The sequence below is a fragment of the Tursiops truncatus genome, chromosome 10, assembly GCF_011762595.2.
Source record: "Tursiops truncatus isolate mTurTru1 chromosome 10, mTurTru1.mat.Y, whole genome shotgun sequence".
Taxonomy (NCBI): domain Eukaryota; kingdom Metazoa; phylum Chordata; class Mammalia; order Artiodactyla; family Delphinidae; genus Tursiops; species Tursiops truncatus.
In genome coordinates, this window is record NC_047043.1 from 99565505 (window position 1) to 99588756 (window position 23252).

Here is a 23252-nt window from a genome sequence, read left to right on the forward strand (position 1 = left end):
AATAACTTAACCATACTTTTAACCACATACGTTTATCTCAGTAAACTCAAATTAAATGTATCTCCAACTTAACTTCCCCTAAGCTGGATCCCCCAAATACCCACAGCCTCTCCAATACCACTAAACATGAGAGAAAGAGGGATGGATGAGATTCATTGTAGAAAGAGAGGGCTTGGCTGCTTGCAGGTGAAATATATTACTTTTGCAAATTTTGCACACATGACCGGTGAACATAGCGTTGGGGCCCCACCTGGGAACAAGCAAGGAGCCCGTGTACAGGAGAAACCCTGAAAACATTTTCTGAGTGCTATGGTCTGAATGTGTCCCCCATGCCCAAAGCCATATGTTGAATCCTAACCCCTAAACCTGATAGTACGAGGAGGTGGGGCCTTTGGGAGGTAATTACATCATGTGGGTGGAGCCCTCATGAATGGGATTAGTGCTTTTATAAAGCAGATCCCACAGAGCTTCCTAGCCCCTTCCACCATGTGAGGACACAACGAGAGGTCTGAGACCTGGAAGAGGGCCCTCACTCGACCGTGCTGGCACCTTGATCTTGGACTTTCAGCCTCCAGAACTGTGAGCAATACATTTCTGCTGCTTACAAGCCACTTGGACTATGGTATTTTGTTATAGCAGCCAGAACAGATTAAGACACTGGGCTTTATAGTAAACCCAGCTCCGGAACACAGGATCCTCATTGGTAAAGTGGGGATTATGATAACAAAAGTACCTGTGTTATGAACAAATTATTATATGCAAAGCACTTAGATCCATTTCTGGTATATAGTAGGTGCTTATTAAACATTCGCTGGATGAACGACTGATGAAAGAGACCTGTAAACTGTAAAGTAAATGCCATTCAAGTTCTTTAGTCCAGTTAACAGTTGGCATAAGCCAGACCAATTCACTGAAGCCCTTGCATAGCAGATTTGTCAAAACCTGGTTTTAAGAAGAGAAGTAACTTTATGTACAGCAGCAGCTAGGGCTGGGGCTCTCCCAGGGGGTGGGGCTGGGAGCATCCCAAGGATGTGGTTATTTAGCCTCCATTCACAGCCTCAGGGATGAGGATCCCACTGCATCTGGGGGCTCCTCCCACACGTGACTCCCACATCTGCTCCCTGTGGCCCCCTCTGCCGTCAAAGAGAAGAGGGCCCAGCCCAACAGGCAGAGGTTCCGAAAGATGAGAAAGATGGAGGCTCAAGTCACACTAACCTTGAGAACAGAAAGAATGAGAAGTTTAAAGTTCTCTGTAGGACAAGCAAGGGAATCAAGAAAGAACATAGGAGGTCATCTAGTGGAAGAGGAGAGAAACGGACAAAAAAAGCATCAGTCCCTGGGGGAGAGAGGGAAGTGTGCGGGCTGGAGGAGCAGCTCTCTTCACTCTCCCCCCAGACATTGTTCCTGCGCCAACAGCTATTCACTAGACACCTGTGCTTTGGGATACAGCAGTGAGCAAGGCAGACAAAACCCTCTGCTCTCAAGCAGCTTAGATTTTGGTGATGGAGACAGAAAATAAACAAGTGAGCAAAGAAATAAAGAAATAAAGCAATAAAGACATGCAGAAAATGAAGACAGAGTGAGGTTGTAGGAGGCGCCAGGGGCTACTTTACACTGAGGGGCAAAATGTGTGCTGAGACCTGACCAGTGAGAAGGAGCCGATCCTGGGAAGATGAAGGAAGAGCACGCCGGGCAGAGGAACAGCGAGTGCGGAGGCCCTGAGGTGGCCGTGGCCTGGCATGTTGAGGGAAGACGTGGAGTGGAGGCAGCTGGGGGAGACTGGCGGGGGTGGGGGCGGGCATGGGCGCAAGCTTAGCCTGGAGGGCAGGGAGTCAGGTATGCGGGATTTTTTTAGCCAGGATATTGACTGATTTTTGTTTTAAATATATAGGATTTCAAAGAAAATACCGCATTCTACTGTTCAGATGGCCTGGTACTTAAAGTGGTGCTGGGAGAGAAATCAAGCATTTATAGAGCACCCACTGTGATCCAGACTCTGGCACAGGGTCCTTCATGGCCATTTTTTCCATTTGCCTCTTAAATGGCGATGGAGCCACCTGATTTCCATTTTTCAGCTGATCCAACCGCAGCCCAGAGAGGTGACATGATTCATCCTGTGTGGGAGAGCTGGAGGGTGGCTGACCCCTAGTCTGGCCCATGTTTTACTAGAACACAGTTTCACAGCCCTTCCTAAAATGGGTGTGAATTCTTTAACGTTAATAAAGTGATCTGTCTGCACTTTATTATCTCCTGTGCTACATGAATGTTATCACCTCTTTTCAATGGCCTGGGAAATATTTCTGAGACCTTGAATGACTAGTCACAGCTCTGTAGCTGCCTTTTATCCTTGGTTTCCAGCGTCTTCCCTCTGAGCAGGATCGCTGTGACCTGAACTCCGAGTTTAGATCCAGCCAGCACCAGTGGAAAGTAGAGGCCGCGTGCCCATCCACTGCCTTTGTGCAAATCAGAAAAAGGCTCCCTTTGCTCAAGACACTTGACTTCCAGCTTCCAGAAAAGCGTTGTAATAACAATTCCGTTAGAGCATCCTTTGAGGCCACCTGTTAAAAACTGTCCTCATACACATGTGACTCTGTGCTCTCTTTGATGTGAGAGGTGCGCACTTAGCGGCGGTGCCCTTGTGCAATGCACAACCTGAGTGACGGGGGAGGGGGGGCGGCAGTTCTCCAGGCCCCTGCAGAAAGCTCTGAGCCCCAGAGAAAGGAGATCCGTTTGCAAGTGGCCACACTTAACTACACATATGAACATGGCTGTAACCCAGGGGTGACCACGACTGTCCAGGTTTTTCTCGAACTGCCCCGCCCATCAGGACATTGGGTTCTGGTTCACCTGTCATCACCACTCTGTCCACCCCGAGTGTCACACTTCCCCCACCCTGGCCACTGCCTCTGTACCTGCTGCGGGTGTGAAATGTCCCGGCAGCCCTGGCTTCCCACACATTCTCCCGGCACCAGGAGATGAGGCCCCTGAGCTGCCCCCTGCAAAGAAGCCCCAGCTCGCCTGTGGGCACCCTGGGGCTCCAACACTCACTGGGCCCCCTTGTAGCTAGCACCACCTCCAAACGACATGGCTCATCTTTGAAGCCTTTCAGCTCCTAAATTTAGAAGCGTGGATTAAATCCAAATAAATGGAGAGTTATGTAACTTCACATCCCTCTCTGCTGTCCCTCCCCTTGGAATAATCAGGCTTAATCGGCTAATGATGGGGCCCTGAATGCAGCCCCAATCCTCGGAGAAGTTATTAGGCTTATATAAGAAGTGACATTGGCCTGGTGTATCATGAGGCTTTAAAGTACATTCTCTCTCTCACTCTGTCTTTCCTCTCTCAATCTCTCCCCGTCACCCACACATTCTAACACACACACACACACTCCCCCAAACATGTCCATCAAATACTGAAGCTGCTTAGCTAGTCTGGGATCAAATGCATGCAAGCTGAGAGGTTCTACTCATCAGGTGGTTCAAATATATCACCTAAAAATAAATCACCTCAATCCGTAATGACAGCTAATCCAGGAAAGGAGGAAGCACTTAGCCATAAAATTATAGACTATTTAAGGGAAAAGGGAGGTGTAAGGAGGGAGATCTGAGAACTTCCTAATCATCCAAACTGTCCAGCAATAGAATGGCAAGCCCAGGTAAGTAGTGAGCTCCCTGTCACTGGAAGGGAGTAAGCAGAAGTTAGGGATATTGGACAAGGATTTCTGCAATGAGTAGATTCTGAACGGTAACTGACACGTATACAGAACATTTAAACAAGTTATGTGCCAGGAATTGTGCTCTGTAGGCATTATAAGAGGGATGGCAAATGGTTTCATCTCAAATGCCAAATCTTCTCTATTGGGAGTAGCTACCTGGAGCTCTGGACACAGAGCAAGATTCTGAGGCTCAGTGAGAAAGAATTTTCTTGATCATTTTGCAACGTTTTCCTCGGTGGAAAGGAGAAAACTGATGTTTTAATCAATTAGCCATGTCTGCCATGGGTGCAAAGGAAGAGAACAGAAGGTGCTATTTGCCAATGATGTATCTTGTGCTTTATCCATCCCTTTACAGATAAGGAAACTGAGATGCAGAGGTTCACGGCTGGTAAGTGGCAGAATCAAGATTTGGACCCAGACGCTCCAGAGTCTATGCTTGCCTGCCTCTCAGCAATGGGAGGAATGGGCCCGGGGCTGAACATGCACCACCAGCCAGCAATGTACCCTTGTTCCCAAAGGACACAGGCATTTGAGTTTGCAGCCTCTAAGTTGTGGGCTCAAGGAGGGCATCTTCTGGGTCGGCAGGCTGCGAGGAGGCGGCACGTGGGCTACTCCCTGACCCTGGATGGACCCTCCACACCCAGCACCCATCTCTGACCCCCAGCATTACTGGAGATGATGAGGAAACTGAGGCCCCCAAGGGTGGGCATCTGTCCTCCTCAGACCCTGAGCCTGGTGGTACATCAGAACCCAATGGTCCTGGCCAGGGAACACGTTCTACAGCAAACACAGTGCAGGAAACCCAAGGGGATAAAGGGGCCATGGCAGGGACCCAGCAGGCAGGATGTGCCTCTTGGCCCAGCTTGCCACGGGAGCTGGCTTCTCAGCCCAGCCTGCACCATGCCAGCTCCCCGAGGACATTAGCACCGTGCCATGAGCCTCTGGATTGGGTTTCATGGCGGCCCCCAGTCTCAAGTTGAAATTGCCCCTTCCCAGCCACGAGGCCCCCCATACCTGTCCCCCACTCCTTCAGTCCTCAGACTGTGGCTACCTGGCCAGCTGCCATCGTGGGTACTTCTCCTCTCCCTGCAGGCCACTTTCAACAATCCCTCACTCCCCTCTCATCACTCCTCCATCCTTCCTGTCCCAGGGGCGTCTCTCTCCAGCCCTATTTTTCAGCTTCTGTCCCTACCACTTCCTGTCGGGGGGAGGGGGACAACTTTTTACCCAAATCCTTGCTAAGAAACAAAGCCACGTGACAACAGAGAAGGTTTCAAATGGGGCCATGCCAAGACCTGATGCATGGGAAGTCCTAGAACAAGGAGGAGAGCGTGGTGTGGGGCTGGTTGCAGTCCCAACTGCTGGCGCTCTCCTTGTGTGCAGATGTGGGACTGAGAGAACAAAGGCCAGGCACACACATGAAGGCCACTCAGGACCTTGGCCAGGACCTTGAAGTTGCATAAGCCCAAGGGCGTGGCTGCTTTTGTGTTCTGTGCAGATGGTGTCCTGGGACTGTGCAGGCAGGAGAGGGGTCATGGCCCCGGAGGCCGGGAATGGAGACCGGTGTCCCCTCCCTTGCTGACATCTCACCTTGGATCCTCTTCAAAGTGGTCAGAGTTTTACAGACTCTACAGAAGTGCCCCCGCCTTTAAGATAAACCCCCAAGGCTCTTCATCCACGGGAGATAAGTCAGGGGGCGAAGTTTCTGGTTACAAAGGGTGGACCCTGAACGGCTGCTCTGGTTCAAGGACTTGAGCCCTTCTGCATGGCTCATCAACGGGGAGCTGCCTGAAAAGTCACCGAGACTGGTCATTTCCAAATACTTGGCATCAGGTCGCTTTTTGCAAACAAATTCTTTCTTGGAACCCCAGGCCATGAGACAAATAAGAAACGTCAGGTATCGAGGTGGGATGGGCCCGCGACCCCTCCAAAGTCACTGGCAACATTGTGTGTGTGTGAGAGTGTGTTTGCGAGTGCTCTCTAGGTGGGAGGCCCGAGTTATCGTGATTCTTCAAGGGCTACTTGCCCCAGGAAGGGTTAAGAAGGCCTGGAAGCACCCGCTGACAGTCTAGGATACTGTGATTGTCACATCTATTTTTGTCACCTGTTTGCCTTGCTAGCTTCGTGTTGCTCCAGCTGACATTTAAATGAGTTTGCATTTGCAGAGCCCACACCAACTGGTGCTGTGCGTGCTGTGGGTGTGGGGGACGCAGGGGAGGGCCTAAACCCAACAGATGGAAGGGGAGTGGATGCTGGAGATTAAAATGTGGTCCCAGACCATCAGGAGCTGCAGGGAGCATCTGAAATGCTTTAAAGGGAGAAACCGAGGTGCCACAGAAAGAGCCAGAATGTAAATAGGATGGCCCCACTCCAGCTTCTTGTTCTCTGATGTGCTGTGTAGACTTGGATAAGATGCTTTCCCTCTCTGTTTTCACCAGGCATGAGGACCATGTGTCCCGAAATGTGAAGCACACAACATGGCCTTAGATGACATCAGTGCACACGCAGAGAGTGATTCTTTTCTGACTCCCGTTGAACCCTCCTTTCTGATTACATGCAGGGAGGAAGGCTTGGTGCGGTGCTGGGCATCTGGCACACTTCGCTAAACCCTGCAGACCTCCCTGGCAATGACTTGGCTGGCCTGGCGCCCTGGGCAGCCTCAGTGTCGGGTTGGATTGTGATGCACGTGGTTTTCTGGGCACTGCCGCGTTCTACTTGTGCACAGTGTACCAGTGCCCTTTCCAGCAGAGATATGAATGAAGTCTTCTAAATTTTTTAATGACCTTAAGTAAAGAATGAATAAATGACAACTGAACACAAAATATTAAGAAAATGATTGTACAGGAGCGACGGGGGTATGACAAAAATGTGGAGTTGGGATGAGAATGGCCAAAGCTATGGAGACAGAGCAAGCAGATCTCCTGGGTTCTCAGAAGCTCTGTCACGCTGGACCCCATCCACCCCGACCCCTGGAGAGGGTCCTGCTGGCCCCGGTTCTGCCAACGACTCCGGAGCAGTGGGGGGCTCTGAGCAAAGGTCTGGGTGGTGACAAGGAGACAAATGGCCTTCAGGTGAGTATCTGAAACTGGGGCACATACCTGCCTTGGGTACCAGGATCTGGTCTGTGCAGTTTGTGAAGACCTGAAAACTGAGGACGATGAAAATCCGCTTCTGTGTAGTTTAAGACATTTCCCATTACAAAGGCAGTGTGGCTTTATTGTGGTAGGGAATGCAAATGTCACAGACACTGTGGGTGATGTCCCTGGGACCCAGGTACCTGAGAGGCCCCAGCCCAGTAGCGGCCAAGACTGGACTCTGTGTCAGGCCATCTGGTATGAGTCCTGCGCTGCCCACATGACCTTCGGGCGTGCCCTCGTATTAGCTAGGACTCTGGCCTGCAAGCAACAGAAGAGGCTCAGCTGATTCCAGCCAAAGATACGGGGCCTTCTTGGAAGGATAGGAGGTCACTCTTGGAATCAAAGTCTCAAAATCAGCGGGGCTCAGGTGAGGGGGCCTAGGGGCAAGGACCTGCAGACAGAGTCTTCAAGGAGAAGACGTGTCACAGGACTCAAGAGTCAGAATCCCCCGAGAGAGAGTCCGACCCGCCAAGCCTGGGTCACGTGCCCAGGTCCTAGAGGAGAACAGGGCACCTGACTGACAGTCTTGACCAGACAGCCAACGCTGAGGCTATGGAAACTGGGGTGCCCCTCCCAGAAAAAGGGGTAAAGAATGCTAGGCAGGCAAGGAAAGCACGCATCCGCTCTGCTACCATGCTGTCGCGTGCCTCAGTCTTCTCCTCTGCAAACAGGCGTAAAAATGTTCCGGCCCTTTGAGGGTGGTTGGGGGAGTTAAATGATGTCACCGTGCGGGGCCTGCTCGCAGTAACTAACAGCCCATAAATGTCAGTGATGGGCTTTTTTACTGTTTGTTGTAAGAGGACACAGAGACAAGCCACTGTCAGCCAGATGTGAGCCTAACAGATGCCACATGCTCCTTTCGGTTACAGCCAGGGGCCCTGGAGCTGGCAGGCGTGCGTTCAAGTCCTGGCTCCACCACCAAGTCGCTGTGCGGCCCCAGGCAAGTGACCTCAGCCCTCTGAGCCACAGCGGTCACATCCGGCTACCTGCTGCTTCCTGGGCACAAACCAGTGTCTGCAGGGCAGACGGCAGCATGCCAGGCCCAGGGGCTTGGGGCAGGTGGGCGCCTTCTCTGGGAGGCTGTGTTCCTGCCTGGAGCGGGACTGCTGGGCCCTCACAGGGCAGCAGCCACGGGGGGCAGAAGCAGTCCCCCCGGAACCACATTTTCCCACCAAGGATGGCTCTGACCATGGGCCCGAATCCCCAGTATCTAAAGCTGGCGACTCAGCCAGGGCTGCCAGGCCTGCTGCTTCCCGTGGGCATGGAGGCAGGGACTTTCCCCTCTATCTGGGCTGCCTTGCACACAAGCAACCACTATGGAGCATCTGCTGTGGTCTCCACAGCTTCATCCTCCTGCCATAGACTCTGGATCTGGATTGCTGGGGTCAAACCCCACCACGGTGCTGACAGTTCACATGACCTCAGGCAAGTCACTTCAGCTCTCTGCACCTTACTTGATGTTCTATCTGTAAAATGAGGAAATAATAGTTCCTTTCTCCTGGTGTGACTATGAGGGTTAAATGAGATACTTTTGTAAAGCACTTAGAACAGGGCCTGGCAGTAAAAACATACCACGAAGTGTTAGCTGTTGTCATCATCATCTTTATCACCATCAGCATCGTCTTTGCTACCACTTCCAGCATCCCTTGACAGGTGGGTGTAGCCCTTTGGGGTTATGGGGTAACTATTATTATTATTATCATTATTATTATTTTTGGCCACACCACATGGCTTGCAGGATCTCAGTTCCCTGACCAGGGATTGAACCTGGGCCCTTGGCAGTGAAAGCACCGAGTCCTAACCACTGGACCAGCAGGGAATTCCCTGGGGTAACTTTAAAGGGCACAGAGGCACACCTGGCTTTAAGAACCTTAGTTTTGTCGTTCCCTGGAGCTCTCTGGAAGCTGGAGTGCATGTGATGCTGACAGCTAATGTGTATTGAGCACTCGCTGTGTGGGCGCTGTGCTGAGCTCTCTGCATGGACTGTTTCGGCTCAGCACTGTGGAAGAGGTACTATTATGATTGTTCCTGTATCTCACATGAGGAAACCCAGCCACAGAGAGGTTAAGTAACCCACTTCCCATGTGCACCAGCAGGGCTCACGGGTGCAGGCAATGAGGCCAAGACTGGCCATTGTAGGATGAAAAGGAATTTATGGGAAGGATGTCAGGCACTCATGGAATCTTTAGGAAGACTGGAGGAAAAGGCTTAGAAACAGGAAAAAGCCCGGGCAGAGAAAGTGGAAGGGGCGACAACTGGACCTGTGCCACAGCTGGACCATCTCAGCCACCACTACCTGTGTGAGGGATTGCTCCATTGCCCCTGCATCTTGGCACCTGTCACTAAAAATTCAGCCTGTGATCTGGCTTCCAGAGCCAGCGTTCAGTGCCTGGTGGAGGCTGCCCGTGCACATGTTATAAAGCATCGGTCCCCAACCTTTTTGGCACCAGGCACCGGTTTCGTGGAAGACAATTTTTCCATGGACGGGTGGTGGGGGGCCTGGGGTGGGGTGGTTCAGGCGGTAATGCGAGCGACGGAGAGCGGTGGGGAGCAGCACACGAAGCTTCACTTGCTTGCCAGCCGCTCACCTCCTGCTGTGCAGTCCAGTTCCTAACAGGCCGCGGACCGCTACAGCCTGGGGGTTGGGGACCCCTGTTATAAAGGATCCAAGGCCAAGTCCAAGGCAGCAGGATTGATTAGAAAGCCGTGCTCCGTGCTATGCATCTGCTACCCATTGCCAAGTGGCTGGTTCAGAGTTGAGAGGCCCTGCTTCCAATTCAGAGTTTGCCAACTGCTACTGTGTGACCTTGGGCAGTCTCCTGGCCCCAGGTCCCCGGGGTCCAGGTGTGGTCAGATGGCAGGGATCAGCCTCCTGGACCAAAACATATCCTGCAATGGCTTGTCAGGCTGCCAGAAAGTCCACCATTAGCCACACTGGGTAAAGGCATCAGCGATCCTAACACAGCAAGTACTCAGCAGATATTCTCTGTTAATACGAAGGACTGGGCTCAAAAGACAAGAGTCTCAGGCCTCCGTCCAGCCGAGCTGTAACCAACACGGAAAGTGCTCACACTTTTACCTCCCAACGCCCTTCACCTTCCCCCACAGGCAGCCCCTGGCTCTGCTCCTCGTGCCTTCCACATCCACACCCACATCCGTCCTGTCAGCCACCACCCCACACGCTTCATGCCTCTTTCCACACACACCCCTAGTGCCAGCCCACCACTGCCCCACATGAAGGGCACCCCTCCAGGCCTTCACCCACGGGGTGCTGGCCGGGCCAGTTTCCCTCTGCGAATGGATTCACTTTCGAGACTGCCCTCCCTCCCCGAGCCTGTAGCTCCCTTTGCATCACTCAGGTTTCAAACCCAGAACGTGGGTTTCCTTTACTTCCAGTCCCCAGAAGGCAGGACTAGTCTGATGATCTCTGCAGGGAGCACACCAGCAGCCCCCATCCCTCCGCAGTCACTAACACGGAATTAAAGGAACCCACCCTCACTCCACCCACTCACCTGGCCCCTCCCCTTGCCCCTCACGTCCTCCCCAGGCTCAGACCCCTCAGCCCACACTACAATCCCCACCCCACCCCCAGAACTGCCTTAAGGGGAGGACCAAGCAGCTCTTGGGTAATCGTGGCTGATCCTAGCCTCCGGGCACAGATTGTTTCCCAGAACCTCAGAGTTGGGAAGAACTCCCAGATGCTCCCAGGCCAGTGGTTCCCATGGGAATTCCCTGAGGCACTGGTTACAATGCAGGTTCTCAGCCCCCTCTCCATGCTCCCACACCCTCCACGAGCCAGCACCTCTGGGTCAGGACCCAGGCAGGAATCTGCACGTAAACCTGTGCCCCAGGTGATGCTTGGCAGACTGAGCAAACTCAGACCTCTCCAAAATCACTTCTATAGGACCCTCCCCCAGGGGACATCTGGGTTGGGCACCTCGGTGTCTACTATGGGGGCCAGGGAGGTAGGAAACTTTTATTTTCCACTTTAGATCCTTCTGTACTGTTTTAGTATTTTACCATGAGTATTTATTGGGTCTATATATATATATATATATATTTTTTTTTCCGGTACGCGGGCCTCTCACTGTTGTGGCCTCTCCTGTTGCGGAGCACAGGCTCCGGACGCGCAGGCTCAGCGGCCATGGCTCACGGGCCCAGCCGCTCCGCGGCATGTGGGATCTTCCCGGACCGGGGCACGAACCCGTGTCCCCTGCATCGGCAGGCGGACTCTCAACCACTGCGCCACCAGGGAAGCCCGGGTCTATAATTTTTTAAAAAACAAACAAATAATAGGGCGAACATTTTCAATGAAAGTCTCTCAAGATATCTCCAGAGGCCCAGTGGCAATGGGCCAGTTTGGCTTAAAGCTCGCTCAGGGGTGTTGGGTGGTCGGGAGGAGAAAGAGTCAGGGAGTCCTTGGCCTGAATCCCACTCCACCATTTCCCGGCTGTGTGCCCTGGGGCAAGTTGCTTTCCCTCTCTGATGCTCAGCTTCCCCTCTAAAGAATTCGGATAATTACCCTCCCCCTTATGGGTCTCTACTGCGTATTCAGAGGGCCAGGGGAGTGAGGGCACCTGTGAGTGAGCACGTAGAGTGGACGCTCACTGGTGACTGGGGCATTCTCCAAGGTTCTTGCTGGGGAAGACGGGACCCTCCCAATCCCACCCACACTGGAGGGTGATCTGGAAATGCCACACAGGTGAGCTCTTGGGTTTGGGTCTCTGTCCCTTGACCTTCCCGTCCTAGCAATGAGCTGAGAATCCCCTGCTCCAGCTAGTAGCCTCCCTGGCCAGCAGCTTCTGTCACTACAGGCCACCCCCGTGGGGATCTAAGGGCCAAGGACTCTGACTCAGTCCCTCCCCGGGCCCAGCCTCAGCTTCTCCCTCCACTCTGCATTCTACCCCAGAAATACCCAGCAGCTCCTAGCTCCCCACACAGTGCAGGTGCATGTGCATGTGCATGTGCAGTCTCACATCTCTGGGCCTGTGTCCACCCTGGGCCCTTGCTTAGCACATCCTTCACCCTCCTCACTGCCATTTTTCTAGTGGAAATCCTTCCAGACTGTGCTGAAGCATCCTGTCCTTCTTGAATACTTTGCATGACCCCCTTCACCCCGTCCCATACAGCCCAGCCCCAGCTTGACCAGCTGTGCCCTCCTCTGCAAACCCGCCCTACGCTTAACTACTCCAGTTCTGTTCCCGGCCCACACTGAATCACAGCGTGTCTGGGTCTGGCTCTACCCCCTCACCACCTTGGGCAAACCAGCTCTACGAACTTGAACTTCTCCATCTGCCAAATGGCCATATACCTGCTCCCTCTCAGAGCTGTTGCGAGGATTCCAAACAAGGCCAAGGTCCCTGATGCGTGGTAGGTGTCTAATAAATGGTGGCTGAAAATGCCAGCTCTGGGCCAGGGCTGCACCCTGGTTGGTGAGCTTGTGTGAGAGGGTGGTGCGGGGCTGGTGGGGACAGCCACCTCCTCCCACCTGCCCCTACCCAAGCCAGCCGTGGGGTCAGCAGAGTCCCCTTCCTCCCTGCTCCACCCCTGGGCCTCTGCTGTCCAGCACAACCAGCCCAAGGATTCCAACTCCCAGGGACGCCTCCCACTATGACCTCTGAAGCTGACCCCTAATGTAGCTCTCTGGGCGACTCAAGCAGGGCAGCCCTCACTCAACCTTTACATCAGAGGTGAGTGGATGCCCCAGGTGTGACCAGTCACAGCCCAGATCCCCTGGCCCATTCACTGTGCAGGGATGGCCACGTGTCCCAAGCATGGTCAGTGACAACTCTTGGTGACACTTCTGCTGAAACGCTTGGGGAAATATGCATTCTCTCTCTGCTCGTAAAGTGCAGCCTGGAGCTGCTGGCGGCTACCTTCCCATCAACCAAGGTAAGGCTTCCTGAGAATGAAGCATCGCAGAGGAAACCAGAGTGAACCAAAGGGACAGTCCTGCTGTGCACCCAGGTGAATTATACGCCTCAATTTCTTCATCTGTCAGTAGGGGACATCGTTTGAGCACCTGGTTCCAGCCATACCTGAAACCCCAGGGCTTGCCAGTTATAGGAATTAATAAGTCCCTCTACCCTTTGGCCAGGTCTTCTGTCGCAAGCAACAAACTGCAAGAGACTCAACTCATGCAATAGAGAAGCTGGACCATAAACCCAACTCTTTCACTGCCTGGTAGAAGGGCCCCAAGATGCTTCTCAGATGCTTGAGTCCTTCCCGCAACTCTTGGGAATGAAGGCTCACCTTGATAAAGATGTGGCCACTGTAATAGCTTCCCATGAAATCAACCACTTGGTGAAGAGGCGGTGAGGAACTTCCGGCAAGTGAAATGATGTAGATGCCCCGTGAGTTAATGAGGCCTGGGTGTTCTCGCTGACACCCCTGGGAGAACAGAGCAGAGAAGAGATGCCAGAAAGAGCCGTTCTATTTCCAGGCTCTCGTGAAGGCAGTTTGGGAATTTCCTGGCCCAACAGCATCATACAAGGAAGGGGCTGTGTGCCCTCTGTGGTCTGGATGCTGACTGTGGGAGGGATTGGACAGGTGGAGGGAGCAGAAAAGTGCTCCAGGTAGAGGGCACAGTAGGTACAAAGAGACCCCTCCTCGATAACCACAGCAACCGCTGCCACCATCGCCACCACCACCACTGCTAAGTGGGCACTCTCCCAGCCAGGCTAAGTATTTCACAGGCACCATCTCACTTAGTTTTCACATCTGCTCTAGGAAGCAAATGCTATTGTCAGTCCTATTTACAAATGGAGAAACTGGGGCTCAGATAGGTTTAGTGACTCTCTCAAGGTCACACAGCCAGGAGCCAAGATTCAAATCAAGATATTCTTGGTGGGGACACTGGCTTGCTTCTCCAACTGGTCCTCTCTGGGCCTCCCTTCCCTCGTCTCTGGGAGGGTGAGGGGTCCAGAAGGTCACGGAGAAAAAGACCAGGGGCAGCAGGAAGACTACAAACCTCGTGCTAAGATGCCACCCAGGCCAACACCCTCACACCCAGGCACTTTCCAGAGCCCCGAGCTGCCACATCCAAGCAGCTTCTCTCCCTGGTTTTGACTATACAGTTCCCTGTCCCCACCCTGTCCTTGGTCAAGCTTCAGACAGGCTTGTCCCTGGCACAGAACTGGGCACGCAGGAGGGAGATGGCCAGAGGGATCTCCCTTGGAATGGAGCAATTGGAAGGCCATGGTTTACAGCCAGCAGCAGGATGCAGCCTTCACAGAGGTTCCCATGACAACATGGAACCGTCTGGTGGTTGTCTGTAGACAACCTACTGGGAGAGTCCAGCAGGGGCTGGATGACCATTTCGAGGGGAGGAAGACACCTGTTTGAAGTCATGGTCCTTACAGATGATAATAAAAGAGCTACCACTTCTTTTTTAAAAACATTGAGAGATAATTGACACGCACAATGTATTAGTTTCAGGTGTACAACCTAATGATTCGAGATGTGTGTATATTGGGAAATGATCGCTACAATAAGTCAACCTCCATCACCACATATAGTTACAATTTTTTTTCTTGTGATGAAAGTGTTTAAGGTCTACTCTCCTAGCATCTTTCAAATGTACAACACAGTATTATTAACTATAGTTAAGTACAGAGCTAACACTTCCATAGCACTCACCGAGCCTGGCACTGTTCTCAGTGCCTTCATGCATAGAAGAAATCCCCTCCACAGTCCTCTGAGGAGGTGCTGTGCTTATCCCCACTTCACAGAGGGGTACACTGAGCCCACACAGAGTGGGAGACGCAGGGCAGCAGGTCAGGAGCAAGGCGTGAGTGAGGGCTGGGCTGGGAGGGAGTCCCTATGTCCCACTGCCCACCCCATTCAGAAAGTGAAGGGTGGACTCCTCTCATCAATCAGTCCGGGAGCCTGGGAGGAAAGTGCCCACAGGAGAGGAACCAAACAGTCACAGGAAAGAAAACACAGGAAGCTCTTAAAGAGACAGCTAAACTAAAACCACACGGAGAACCACTCTTCACTCCTCAAACTGGTGAGGACCAAACAATCTGATAAAATCCTGCATTGGTAAGAGGTGGGGGGAATAGTAATCAGGCAGGCATCGTAGTGGGATGGCCGGGGAAAGATACCAGGATATTACAAATGCTCGAACCCTTTGACTAGCAACCCCACTTCCGGAAATTTATCCCGCAGGCATGTGAAGCCACAGCGTAAGAATTATGTCTGCTCACAATTATTTACCGCGGCGCTGATGCATAGTACAAGTTTGGATGGCTAGGTCCCCACAGAGAATGGTTAAATGAATTATGCTTGATTTGTACATTGGCATACTTGCAGCCACAGAGACATACTGAGGAAGCTCTTTACATGTTGATACGGACACAGTAAGGTAAAGGCAAGGTGTCTAGACATGACAGCAAAGGCACTGTCCATAAAAAGATAAAAGGGATAAACTGGACCTCAGCAAAATGAAAGATGTGTGCTCTGCAAGAGACTTCGTTAAGAGGATGGAAAGACAAGCCTCAAACCAGGATAAAGTGCTTTCAAAGCCCGTATCCCAAGAAGAACTCGTATCTGGAGTAGACAGAGAACATTCTAAACCCAGGAGTAAGAAACCAAACAACTCAACTGGAAAATAGGCAAAAATTTTGAACAGAGTTCACCAAAGATGATAGATGGACAGCAAACAAGCACAAGAAAAGATGTTCCACATCACTATCCACTGGGGAAATGCAAAATAGGGCTCTGATGAGATAGCACTACAAACCTACTGAAATGGCTAAAATGAAAAAATACTAACAGTATCGAGGGCTGACAAGGACGCAGAGCAACTAGAACTCTCAAACATGCTGGTGGGAATGTAAGAAGGTACAGCAACCTGCAAAGTACACTGGCAGTTTCTTAGCCAGTTAAGCGTACACTTACCATACAACTCAGCAATTGCACTTCTGGGTATTTCTCCTAGAAAAACGAAGGCTTGGGCTCATGCAAAAACCAGTATATGAACATTCGGATCCGCTTGATTTGTACTCACCAGAAACTGGAAGCAACCCAAATGTCCTTCAACAGGTGAATGAATAAACAAACTGTGGGGCATCCATTAAATGGAATACTACAAAGCAATAAAAAGGAAAGAATTAGTGATAAACAACAAATTAAACTGATCTCAAAGGCATTATGCTGAGCAAAAAATGCCAACCTCAGAAGGTTACACACTGTATGATTCCATTTTTATAACACTGTCAAAGTGACATAAATATAGTGATAACAGATCGGCAGTTGCTAGGGAATAGGGTTGGTAAAGGGTGTGATTATAGAGCATTAACATGAGGGAATTTCTTTGTGGTGATTGGAACAGTTCTAGATCCTCATGGTTATAACATTTATCCATGTGATAAAATTTTACAGAACTATGTACCAGAAAACAAAATAATTACTGCATGTAAAAACTGGTGAAATCCAAATAAGGTCTGATTTTGAGTTAACAATACTGCACCAATGTCAATTTCCTGGTTTTGACAATGCGCTATGATTATGTAAGATGTTATCAGTGGGAGGAGCTGGGGGAAGTGGGGGAAAGGTACACGGGAACTCTCTGGACTATTTTTGCAACTTCTCGTGAGTCTTAAAGTATTTCAAAATAAAAAAAATTTTAAAGTAGTGTTGATTGGGGGCTACTTCGCTCAATTTGATTTTTTTTTGCTATAGAAAAATAATAACAAGGTAAAGAATGTGTGTGGAGAGAGTCCTATCTGTGTGATGTAAATGCAGGGTTCCTGTTGGTGACAGAATACTGTATTTCTGGAAACAGGTACAAGGGATTGGGAATACAGGAGCCACATGGGAGGGGACCAGACGGCAGGGGCACAGGTATACGAGAGAGAGACCTGATTTTTCAATTTTCCCCTTGAAATGCTCAAATTTTGTACTGTAGGTGTCTATCATCTTTTAAAACTTTTTTACTTAAATTTTTGAAACCTCAGAGTGGGACAGGAGCGATCTGTTTGCCTCTGAGAGCCTCAAAGGACAGTCCAGAAGGGAGGGGGCAGTGTCCTGCAGACCAAGACTTTATCAGGAAGGTAGTATTTTACTAAGCTCAAGGGAGGCTAGAAACACAAAAGAATAATTGACGGGGCAGGGAGGGCACCCAGCTCCAGTTGGCAGAGCTGGGAGGTGATGCCGCCTTCGTGTCCATGACAACCACGAATGGAGGTACCAAACACAGCCACCGTGACAGTGGACGCTCACCCAGCCCTCAGAGGAGCACTTCTCAGGGACAAACTCCCGTCCCCTCGCAGCAACATCATCGCATGGTGGGGTCGGGGGGGACGCAGAGGCCCAGGGGGGGAGTTTCTGTTCAGGGTCCCCCATGGAGTTTGCAGCTCTGTAGCACCCAGGACCTCCCTGCCCAAACCAGACTGATTTCCACTTGGTTCTCCTGACCAGAATCCACAGGGCAGATGCTGGGCCAGACCCTGTGCTGGGCCCTGGGGCCAGGAGGGGGAGGTTTCAGCTTGGAGGCCTCCTGGGCTGGTGGAGAGGAGACAGAGGTGCGGTGGAGTCGGCCAGGCAACGTCCTGGCTCTGCACTTATTCTTGAGCCTGCTGGGGAAGGGCAGGCAGAGGACAAACAGCATGCCATGTGAAGGGGATCGTGAAAGAGTCTATGAGCAGGCCTGGCTGAGCCGGCAGGCCAGGTGGTCCCGGGTGGAACCCCAGCTCTGGCCGCAGCAGGGGGCTCTAGTGCCTCCTCACATCCTCCCCCACCTCCTCTCACAAGAGGAGCGTGACCTCGTCCCCCTCCCAGGCCACTTCAGCCACCACAGGCACAGGCAGCAGACGCCTGGCTGACGCAGCTCCAGGAAGTCGTCCGTGTCAAAACCTGGGAGGGTCCAAATGTCCATCACCAGGTGAAGGGGAACGTGTGGCAGGCCATCCACGGAACACCGCACAGCCGCGAAGGAGACCAAGCTGCAGTTACGCGCGGTGATGACTCTCGAAGACTGAAGAGCAAAGGAAGCCGGGAAAAGAAAAGAACACACGCTGCACCATTCCACGCACAGGGTCTAAAAGGTGGCAAAACTAATCTATGTGGTTAGAAGTCAGGACCGTCGTGACCTCTGGGAAAGAGGGGAGAGGAAGGGACTGGGGGGCAGGGGTGAAGGGGAGAGAATTTCTGTCACACACGTGTGCTCGTTTTGTGATGATTCATGCTTTTGCGTTCCATGCATGTTTCTGTGTGTATGTTACACCAAAGGTTATAAAAAAAGAGGTTTACTTTAAAAACTAAAGGAAGGCAACCTAGATAATGGGAGAAAGTATTTGCAAATCATCTATATGATAAGGGGTTAATATCCAGTATATATAAAGAACTCCTACAACTCAACAACAACAAACAACCAGATTTTAAAAATGGTCAAAGGAGTTGAATAGACAACTCTCCAGAGAAGATATTCAAATGGCCAAAAACTATTTGAAAAGATGCTCAACATTACTATTCATTAGGGAAATGCAAATCAACCTACAATGGCACACCACGTCATACCCATTAGTATGGCTACTAGAAAAACAGAACAACCGAAGAACAAAAAACCAGAAAGAAACCATTGCTGGAAGGATGTGGAGCAATTGGAACATTTGTGCAGTGCTGGTAGGAACAGATAATGGTGTAGCTGCCGTGGAAAACAGGATGGCAGTTCCTTAAAAAACTAAAAATAGAATTATCATATGATCCAGCAATTCTACTTCTGGATATACATCCAAAAGAACTGAAAGCAGAGTCTTGAGGAGATATTTGTACACCCCTGTTCTTAGCAACATTACTCATAGCCAAAAAGCGGAAGCAACCCAAGGGTCCGTTGACAGATGAATGGATACACAAAATGTGGTCTATCCGTACAATGGAATATTATTCAGCCTTCAAAGGGGAGGAATTCTGACACATGCTTACAACATGAATGAACCCCAAGGACATGGTGCGCAGTGAAATAAGCCAGTCACAAAAGGATAAATATTGCATGATCCCGCTTACATGAAGCCCATAGAACAGTCACATCCACAGAGACAGCGAGTAGATGGTGGTTCCCAGGGGGCTGCGGGAGGGGAATGGGGAGTTAGTGGTTAACGGGGACAGAGTTTTGGTTTGGGAAGATGAAAGGTTCTGAAGATGGATAGTGGTGATGGTTGCACAACAGTGTGAATGTTCTTAATGCCACTAAACTGCACACTCAGAAATGGTTAAAATGGTAAATTTTATGTTATATGTATTTTCCCACAGTTAAAAACAAACAAACAAGCAAACAAAAGGAATGCGGACTGGCCTCTAACTGGACCTGAGACTCGACCCTGCCGAGCCTGGGTCTCCTCACCTGGCAAGGGCATGTAGGCAGCGGCCGTGTCTGGGGGGTGGCGAGGGTCACAGAGCACACAGGCCAGCTCATCGGCGTGTGACTTAGTGAGGGGCCACAGATTTCTCAGGCACAGCCCCTGGCAGGAGGATCTGCATTCTTTCTATTCTGGACCCTTCTGACATAAGGCAAGAGCTGGGAGGTGGAAGCAGGGCCCTGCTGGGAGCAGGGGCATCACAAAGCAGATTTCTCGTCGCAGGTGTACCGTCCCCTGCAGGCTCCCTCAACGCTGTGCTGAGCGGGTGGGGATGGCCATAGGATGGTGGGCTGGACCCCTCCTTCTATTCTAGTCTCCCTGCCCTCTAGCTCCTCCGCCCCCTCCCCGCCCCCTCTTAGCAGCTGGATTGAGGTCCAGACACGCCTGTGAGCCTTGAGTCTCCAGCAGAAACTGTCCAGCCTCGGCCTCTTCATCTACATAATGCGGGTGATCAGAGCCCAGCCTCGGGGGCCACGCAGCTGTGAGGACAGGGCTGTGTCATGTGCTTTAGGGTGTGGACTCCAGGCCAGAATTCCTGGGATTAAATTCTGGCTCTGCAGTTCCCTGGCTGTGTGGCCTGGGGAAGTTACCTAACCTCCCTGTGCCTCAGTCTACTTATCTGAAAAATGGGGGTAACTCCAGGACAGACCTGGTAGGATTGTTGAGGATGCATTAATTAATATGCATAAGATTCTCATAGGAGTGCTGGCCCCTGGTAAGTACCCAGCAGATGTGTGCTGTTACTGTTGTTATGTTTCAGGGAGGGAAGCTGGTGAGGTGATTTGTGTGAGGCTCACGGCCCTGGTCAGAGCTGATGCGCAGGTGTTTGCAGCATCCTGACCCAGCGTGCAAGCTCTTTCACCCACTGCCCCTATCTCGGGGACTGCAAGCAGTCCTGGTGCCAAGGGGTCTGGCGCACGTAGGACCTCAGGGCTTCCACTGGCTGTCCCCAGCTTCCCCAGGCCTGGCTCCCAGGCCTCCCAGCCAGCCCAAGTCCATCTGGCCTGAGCCCTGCCCAGCCAAACCTGCCTGCAGAAGGACTCAGGCATCAGTGGGGAGCCACAGCCTGGGGGCTGAGTCGGAGGAATTGTGGTCAGGGGAGACTGGATGGCTGGGTGGGCAGAGGCCAATGCAAAGGCAGCCCTCTTCTCCCCACTCCCCAAAGCCCCAGCTCCACTATGTCTCCACTACATTTCCTGCGGCAAGCTACAGGGCCTCTCTGACCTTCAGGTTCCTCATCTGTCAGAGGTCTTTTGTGGGGAAAGCTGGTCTCCGCTCCCTTTGGTGTCAGCTGGGTCCACTTAACTGGGGGCCTGGAAGATCCATTTTCAAGATGAAGTGCCTACAGCTGTTGGGAGAGCTCAGCGAGGGATGCGGGTGGGATCTTGGTTGTTCTCCTCAGTGCCTCTTCACAGGCTGCTTTGGGCTTCCTTAGGGAAGAGTGGCTGCGTTCCGAGAGCCAGTGTCCCAGAAACTGGCACAGTGTCACTTCTGCCACATTCCATTGGTCAAGCAATAAAGCCCAAATTCAAGGGGGAGGAGGGTCTACGTTACACTATGTGTCTTGAAGAAAGGGGTGTCAAAGAATTTGGGAGTCATGTCTTAGGACTGACAAACTTAACCTCTGCAACAAGTCTTCAACAATGTGGGGTTCCAGATGCTGTAACAGGCAGCGGATAAATAAGTGGCCAAGGCAGCCATTGTGATTGCTAAAAACTACCTTGTCATCTATGATGACACCAACCCAAATCAACAAGGGCCTGAGGCAGAGGCCCCAAAGTATTTGTTCAGGGGCTAAATCTGTTAATGTGCTTTATTTAGCCTGAAAAGAAAGATTTTCATGTAAAAAAAATTATCAACATATTTTGATCAGTAGGTTTTAGTTTAAAAATCCAGATTTCTACAGCTGGGACGAAGTGAGAGAGTGGCATGGACATATATACACTACCAAATGTAAAATAGATAGCTAGTGGGAAGCAGCCACAAAGCACAGGGAGATCAGCTCGGTGCTTTGTGACCACCTAGAGGGGTGGGGTAGGGAGGGTGGGAGGGAGGCGCAAGAGGGAGGGGATATGGGGATATATGTAAACACATGGCTGATTCACTTTGTTATACAGTAGAAAATAACACACCATTGTAAAGCAATTATACTCCAATAAAGATGTTAAAAAGAAAAAAATCCAGATTTCTAGAAAAACAGTAAGATCTGGTAACATTGGGCCCTCATTCCCAGATGGCCTCACTAGGTGGGGTGAGGAATGACCGCTCTGGTAAATCCTCTGGTTTTCTGCCATCCCCCACATTTTGAACTGGCCCCTGTGGGCGTTGAGTTGGCAAAGTCTGGGTCACTAATTCTAAGACAGCAAAAGAGATTGGGGAATAATCACTCCATGGGGATTGTCAGTGAACAGGAGTATACAGCTGGGAGACAAATGAGGGGTACCTATATGAAGCCCTTGGGAGATGTTCAGCTCTGTGGGGGGATAATCCTGAAAGGCTTCCCAGAGGAGTTGACACTGAGTTGAGTCTTGAAAGATGGGAAGGATTTGTAAATGTTCAGGACTCTAGAAGCTACTGAGCTTCACCTCCAGCGGACCTCTGAACATGGTGATCAGGAAGGACATAATAGCAAGGAGTTTTCCCTGGGTTCCCAATCTCTGCAGTCCCCAATCCAGTCACCTCATTTCCAGGTGGGAACAAAGAGCAAAAGTTGGAGCTCTAAGTAGGTAGTGACTTGAAGGACACCCAAAGACGCCAGGCCCTCCAGATACTGTCCTCACTGACTGGCCATACTGCCTCAGATTCCACTGTCAGCACCACCCTGGCGATTGCAACATTCTGTAGGAAGCACATGTTACTTGCGAGGGAGGACATGTGTTGACACATATCACTCATTTGCCTGTTACTATGACGGGGTATGGATTCATTAGCCCATCAGCTTAGCTAGCATAGAGAAGGAGCTCCCGGGAAGGAGGCAGGATGAGTAAATGAGAGAAAAGCAAGAGCTGGTGTGAGGATGCCTGGGTGGGGCTCCGCTGTTGGAAGCCCTGAGCATCGTGGGGTACACAGGGATCCAGGTCACCAGGGAAGGGTGAGGCAGAAGGTGGGAGTAGAGCCTTCAGGGCCACCAATCAGCAGGGCTCCCTGCAAGTCACCCACCTCTCGTTTTAGACTGCTATTTCCTCCTCTGCCGAAGAAGAGAACTCAAGCAGACTCCTTCACACGAGGTCCTGGGAGTCCAGGATCCCCTAAGTCTAATCTCCCAGGATTCTCATGGATTCCAAGAATTTTAAGAATACTTTATTAAACATTGTCTTTCCATGGTATTTTTGAAAACCAATCAAAGATACCGTGGTTCAAAGATTCTACTTCTAGGCTCCAAGAGTTTAAGATTTGATGTTTTCCAGGGTCTAAGCTTTTACATTCAGTCCTTGTAAGATTTTATGAGTCCATCATACTTTCTCATCTAGACCCATAGCTGGAATCCCATAATTTCAATGAAGTCAGTAATTTATTTGTGTGCTACCTGTACTGTGATTTTTCTTTAAACTTAAATTTTAAATTAAATATAAAAACTTTTCTTTTAATTTAACCTTATTCTAAATAATAATAGTATCTGTGAAATCATGGATCTGACATACAAACTGATATTCTTCTAAAAACATACCAGGGACTTCCCTGGTAGTCCCGTGGTTAAGACTTCGCCTTCCAATGCAGGAGGTGCGGGTTCCATCCCTAGTCAGGGAGCTAAGACCCCACATGCCTTGGGGCCAAAAAACCAAAACATAAAACAGAAATAACATTCTGCCAAATTCAATAAAGACTTAAAAAATGGTCCACATCAAAAAAATCTTAAAAAAAAAAAACCTAAAGAAGCTTTGGTAATGTAGGTCCTGGCACCCCCTCAAACCGTCTCAGGCACCACCAGCAATGTGGACACCACATTTCAGAAGACACTGTCCAAAGGGCCGGCCCCTCATTCCTGCAGGGAAGGAAGCATGGAAACATCTGTTTGCAAGTGGGCATCAGGTCACCCCTAGG

General features: G+C 50.9%; 1 long non-coding RNA gene across 1 annotated transcript in view; it reads right to left on the bottom strand.

Annotated features, from left to right (window-relative positions):
• LOC141275707 (uncharacterized) overlaps positions 1 to 16397 on the bottom strand; it is a 30821-nt gene extending 14424 nt beyond the window's left edge. Inside the window, exons 1-2 of the long non-coding RNA XR_012323933.1 lie at positions 16028 to 16397; positions 15863 to 15940 (exon numbers count right to left, since the gene is read on the bottom strand). This is a non-coding gene — a long non-coding RNA (uncharacterized lncRNA). The remainder of the gene's footprint in view (positions 1 to 15862; positions 15941 to 16027) is intronic.
• Between the last annotated feature and the right edge of the window lie 6855 nt (positions 16398 to 23252).